The 6277-nt window shown below is 36.3% G+C and overlaps 1 pseudogene; it reads left to right on the forward strand.

Annotated features, from left to right (window-relative positions):
• Positions 1-678: 678 nt before the first annotated feature.
• LOC119788810 lies at positions 679-5968 on the forward strand (annotated as a pseudogene).
• Positions 5969-6277: the final 309 nt, after the last annotated feature.

Consider the following 6277-nt stretch of genomic DNA (forward strand, 5'->3'; position numbering starts at 1 on the left):
GTTGTGGTTTACCTTGTTTCTGTAACAGACGCACTCAAGGTAAATAAAGCACACTTGTCAAATCTGGGATTTTAAAAGCCTCTAAGTTTAATTTAATATGATTTTAATTAAATATTTACATATCCATACAAGATAGATGTCACAATGTGAGATGAAGGGATTGTAGGAAAATTACGACTAGGCACAGAACAGAAACCCTAGTTTCAAGAAAGTCTGTGTGAATAATAGATTTAAAATAAAAAATTGAAACAGTTTTATATAATTTGAATCTCTGAAACTTATTACTTTTTTAATAAAATATTTATCATCTAACTGAAGAGACAACAATAACTAAAAGTAAAATAAAGGATCTCTGCCTAATTTTCACTGTGATTATGTTATGTAATAATTTAATAATGAAGGGTTGCTAGAGAAGAAAATGCATAACAAATATGTATGCAAACTTTAAGTTTATATGCAAGCAAAAAAAATAAAAATAAAAGCAATACTATTCTCATCTACTCTTAATTTAAGACCTTTCAAACTTTTAATATAAAATCAAATAAAATCTGTTCATAGATTTTGCCACTTTAATTTGTTGAGAGGTCGTCATCATCCTCTGTATAAATACTGTCCATCCTCTTGCAGATGACAAACATCTTCTCGCTAACAGCATAAGTCAGTACCCATCTTTGAAATCACAGCCCTCTGGGAAAAAAACAGATTTCTTTGTGAATAATGGGTGATTGGATGAGTATAATTTTACTGTTAGTAGTCATTGTGGGATTCTCTAAAGCAGAGAACAACTCTACATGTAAGATTATTGGGAACCCAGAGGTGCCTATCTTGTCTAAGGAAGGAGATGTTACTATTGGTGGGGCTTTTTCCATCTATAGTCAAATATCAATTCCCTCACTGTCTAAATATGAAACACCAGAGTCTTTCAGATGCTCAAGGTAAGTCTTACTTTTAATCTCAACTTTATTTTTGACTCTGACTGAGGAGAATTGTACAACAATGTTTTTTTTTTTTTTAGGATAAATCTAAGAGAATTCCGTTTTGTGCAAACAATGTTATTTGCCATTGAAGAAATTAACAACAGCAGCATTTTACTACCGAATGTTTCAATTGGTTATAAGGTTTTTGATAGCTGTGGTTCCACACTACCTTCAACGCGTGCAGTAATGGGTCTAATAGATGGAGTGGAAAACACTGGGGGTAAAAGCTGTTCTTCTGTCCATGTTATTATTGGGGCCTCTGAATCCTCTTCAACAATTGCAATGCAACAGATTTCAGGGATTTTCCAAATACCTATGGTAAGCAAATGTTTTGCAAAATTATTATCAAATAACACATAATAGGAATACTGTACTTTTGTCCAATAAGGCTACATTTGCATTTTTCTGGTTTCTGATTGTTTTTCCTTCCAGATCAACATGAGTAGAAATCTGCTACTTTAATTTCACATGTTGTCTGTTTCATGCTCTTTTTTTGTTTCCAAAAGATCAGCCACTTTGCAACATGTGCTTGTCTCAGTAACAGAAAGGAGTATCCCTTTTTCTTCAGAACCATTCCCAGTGACTACTATCAGAGCAGAGCAATGGCTAAGCTTGTAAAGCACTTTGGATGGACATGGGTTGGAGCAATAAGAAGTGATAATGATTATGGTAATAATGGTATGGCCACTTTTATTGAAGCTGCAAGTCAGGAGGGGATTTGTGTTGAATACTCTGAGACCATCTCAAGGACTGGTTCCAGAGAACACATTGAAAAGGCTGTTAGAGTAATCCGAAGAGGTACAGCGAGTGTTTTAGTTGCATTCCTGGCCCAAGGTGAAATGGATGTTTTGCTCGAGGAAGTTCTAAGACAAAATGTAACTGGGTTGCAGTGGGTTGGTAGTGAATCTTGGATCACAGCAAAATACTTAGCTAAGAAGAGGTACTCTGGTATTTTAACTGGGTCACTGGGCTTCGCAATAAGAAAAGCTAAAATCCCAGGCTTACAAGAATTTCTTTTGAAGGTTAACCCAAGTAAGGACCCACAGAGCAGTTTGCTAAGGGAGTTCTGGGAAACAACATTTGACTGCAGATTCCAGTCCAATATACCTGGCACAAAGTTATGTTCTGGCTCCGAGAGACTTCAAGATGCAGATAATGAGTTTACAAATGTGTCAGAGCTGAGAATATCCAACAATGTGTATAAGGCTGTGTATGCAGTGGCTCATGCCTTGCATAGAATGTTGATATGTGGATCAAATGCTTACTCAGTGTCTCACTCATGTATCCTAAAAGAACATGTTGAGCCGAGAAAGGTAAAAGCGCACCTTGGAAAATGTTATTATTGCTTTTTTTTCTTCTAGCTAAAAACAGTTCCAAGTTTTCTTTATTGGGCAGTTTTTTTGTTTTTTTCTGACAGGTTGCAAAACAACTCCAGAATGTTAATTTTACTCTTCCGTCTGGGGAGCAAATGTATTTTGATGAAAATGGTGACCCTGCAGCAACCTATGAACTTGTGAACTGGCAAAAAAATCATGTAGGAGATATTGTCTTCATGACTGTGAGGAAGTATGATGCTTCACAGCAAAATTGGAACCAGCTTTCCATGAACAACCTACAAATAATATGGGCTAAAGAATCCTTAGAGGTAGGATACCTAAGCTAAATATTTGTGAAAAGTTTCTTTTAATGTGAAAAAAACAAGACATCTTGAATAATAGAAAAATATCTTTTAATGAATATTTCACAAACACAGTTTAAGCTGATAGCACATATTGATGCAAAACAGGACAGTGAGGAACTTTGCTATTTAGTCACTTGAAATTGAAACAATGATAAGTTATTTTTTTGAAAAAAAAAAAACACAACTATTGTTTTTCTATAGAAGAATACATTACATCGCAGAATTATCTAGTAGCTGTAAAGAAAATAGGCTCACCATTTATGTAGATGTTTACTTGCTAAAGGGTTGAAATGTGCAAAAATCAAAGATAAAGCTAATTTCAGATTGAATTTTGTTTTAATTGCCACAGATACCCCTGTCTGTTTGCAGTGAGAATTGCCTGCCAGGTTTCCGACAGGCACCGATCAAAGGAAAACCTATCTGCTGTTTCTCCTGTGCCCCCTGTGCTGGTGGAGAGATCAGCAATAAAAGCAGTAAGCAAAACACATACTTCTTTTTTTGCCATTTTTTCTTCGGAAGACCCAGTTTATTATTTATAACCTGCATTTCTTTCAAACTTATAAAGAATTTTAAGCAGGAGCCATTTCTTTCATTTATATCCTTTTTAGATTCTGCGGAGTGTTCACAGTGTCCACTGGAGTACTGGTCGAATGTCAATCATAGCAAATGTGTTCCAAAGGTGATTGAGTTCCTTTCATATAAGGAGACTATGGGGGCTGTCCTAGCTGCCTTCTCGTTATGTGGAGCAAGTTTAACACTTATAATCCTGTGTATCTTTCTATGGTTCCGACACACACCTCTTGTCAAAGCCAGTAATTCTGAGCTAAGCTTCCTGCTACTCTTCTCACTGACTCTGTGTTTCCTTTGCTCTCTGACTTTCATTGGTCGGCCCACTGAGTGGTCCTGCATGCTTCGACATACAGCTTTTGGCATAGCTTTTGCTCTGTGCATCTCATGTATACTTGCTAAAACTATAACTGTGGTGATGGCCTTTAAAGCTAAAAGACCAGCAAAAACAATCCCTCAGTGTTCAGCGCCTCTTCAGAGAACAAGTGTTCTTGGCTGTACTTTAATTCAAGTGTTGATTTGTGTGATATGGTTAGCTTTTGCCCCACCCTTTCCACATAAGAACACAGTTTATGCCAATGAAAAGATCATTTTAGAGTGTGTTTTAGGTTCACCTATAGCCTTTTGGGTTGTGATGGCATACATTGGATTTCTGGCTCTGCTTTGCTTCATATTTGCTTTTTTAGCACGCAAGTTACCTGATAATTTTAATGAAGCCAAATTCATTACTTTTAGTATGCTGATATTTAGTGCTGTATGGCTCACTTTTATCCCTGCATATGTCAGCTCTCCAGGTAAATTTACTGTAGCTGTAGAGATTTTTGCAATGCTAGCTTCAAGCTTTGGGCTACTCTTTTGTATATTTGCACCAAAATGTTACATTTTACTTCTGAAACCTGAGAGAAACACAAAAAAAAACTTGATGGGAAGAAATTAGCAAAAAACCCATAAAATAATTTTTTAGAGTACTACAAACAAAAGTGTAGTTAAATTAAACTTGTTACATACTTTGTAGACCGTATGTGATATTAATGCCTATTGGTATCTGAGTTTATTTTTCTTCTGTTTTGCAGAGTTATTCATGTAAAGCACTTTAACTTGTCCTTGTACTGAATTGTGCTATAAAAATAAACTTGCCTCGCCTATTTGTTATAGTACTGCAAACTTCAAACTCATTTGCTTTAATGTAAAACATGTGAAGATAAAGCAATGTTCTTCTTGTAGAATGATTTAATGAAAAAATGTAATCTATTTTTTTAATTTAAATTTATTTTTAATGTTTGAGCTTAAACCCATCAAACACAAAAATTGTTTATCTCACAGTCATCAACATCTTTCATATTGGCAGGGTTCCTTTTAAGACTTTGAATAATAGGACATCAGCAAATCTATGCTAATGATATTTTTGCAAGGTTGGAGCACACAGACACATGAATATTTGTTCTTCCTCTTCCATAGTCATGCATCCTCTTTTATAGAATATGTTCTACTCAGCTTATACTATCTTTCTTAGATCCAGATCTGGAGACTAAAGGACACAAGATAACATTTTTTTGTTTTGTTTTTTTTTTTGTTTTTTTGCTGGTGAATAGTGTCTGTGTGATTTACATAGATATGTTGTGAACAACCCTTTTGAAGTAAAAGAAAAAAAGGTCACTTTGTTTCATTGAAAATACTTTAGTATTTATGAAGAGATCATGATCCCATGCCCTCCACGAAGGGCCTTTGGACGAACCCGAGCTAAACCCGAGCTTATTTCTGTTATTGGACTTCTGTGCTAATCACAGTTTGTCCATAACGAACACCATGTTCAAGGACAAGGGCGTCAATAAGTGTACGTAGCCCAAGGATGCCCTAGGCCAGAGGTCGGTGATCGACTTTGTAGTTGTGTAATCTGATTTCCGGTCACGTGTCTCGGACACTCGGGTGAAGAGAGGGGCTGACGGCACCCCTTACCGTCAGCCGGTTCGTGTGCCGCAGTCAGAGATGGCAAAAGTACTCACTTTCCATACTTAAGTAAAAGTTCAGATACTTATGTTAAAAAATACTCTGGTAAAAGTGGAAGTACTGATTAAACTTCTTTACTCAAGTAAAAGTAACAAAGTACAGGCTTGTAAATTTATTTAAAGTATAAAAGTAAAAGTAGAAACCACTTTTTTCATGCCGTTGCCTACATTTTAAATGGATGTCTGCCAATAGGACTAGATCTCCGTTGTGTTCATTTTCAATCATCTCGTCGTCCATGCTACTATGCTAACGCCACCGCCACCAAGCTGCAATGATTTGCCGCCAATGAATACCGCCGAATCTGTCGATTCATCTTGTAGTGGTGCATCAAATGCAACGTAGATTCCCATCCAATTAGATTGAATTTGGTATTGATGACGTGAAAAATAATAACGGTAACTCCATTGAAATGATTCAAAACTAAAGTAATGAGCCAATTTTTTAAAATGTAAGGAGTAGAAAGTACAGATATTTGTGTAAAAATGTAAGGAGTAGAAGTAAAAAGTCGCCATAAAAATAAGTAGTAAAGTAAAGTAAAAATATCAGAAAAATCTACTTGAGTACAGTAACGAAGTATTTGTACTTCGTTACTTCCCATCTCTGGCCGCAGTCGGCGGCCCCCAAGGGTTTTGCAGCAGGGACGCCATCCTCAAGAGGTCCTCCTCCATCACCGTCCTCCATGGACTCTGCCTCATCTCCGGACTCAGGGCCGTCCTCCATGGACTCTACCTTTTAATTACAGTACTTTGAAAATGCTGAAGGCAACGAAAAATGAAGTGGAATTGCCCTTTATTCATTTCCTGAATAGAAAGCTAGAATCAGAGCCCAACTTCAGCTTCGAACAGCAACCTTAATGCTTAGTGTTGCTTAATCGAATATGATATAATAAAAAAATCTTCATCTGCATCCAGCTTATGTGCAGTTTTTGCCCAAACATTTTGTTTTTGTCATGGATCATTGTCATTGGGTCAATTAAGTTTACACAGTTTGTATAAGCTATGTTTGTTCTCTACTTCCAAAATCAGCATCTCTTGATCCCTGCCTT

The sequence above is a fragment of the Cyprinodon tularosa genome, unplaced genomic scaffold (assembly GCF_016077235.1).
Source record: "Cyprinodon tularosa strain WSP-4 unplaced genomic scaffold, ASM1607723v1 ctg327, whole genome shotgun sequence".
Classification (NCBI taxonomy): Eukaryota; Metazoa; Chordata; class Actinopteri; order Cyprinodontiformes; family Cyprinodontidae; genus Cyprinodon; species Cyprinodon tularosa.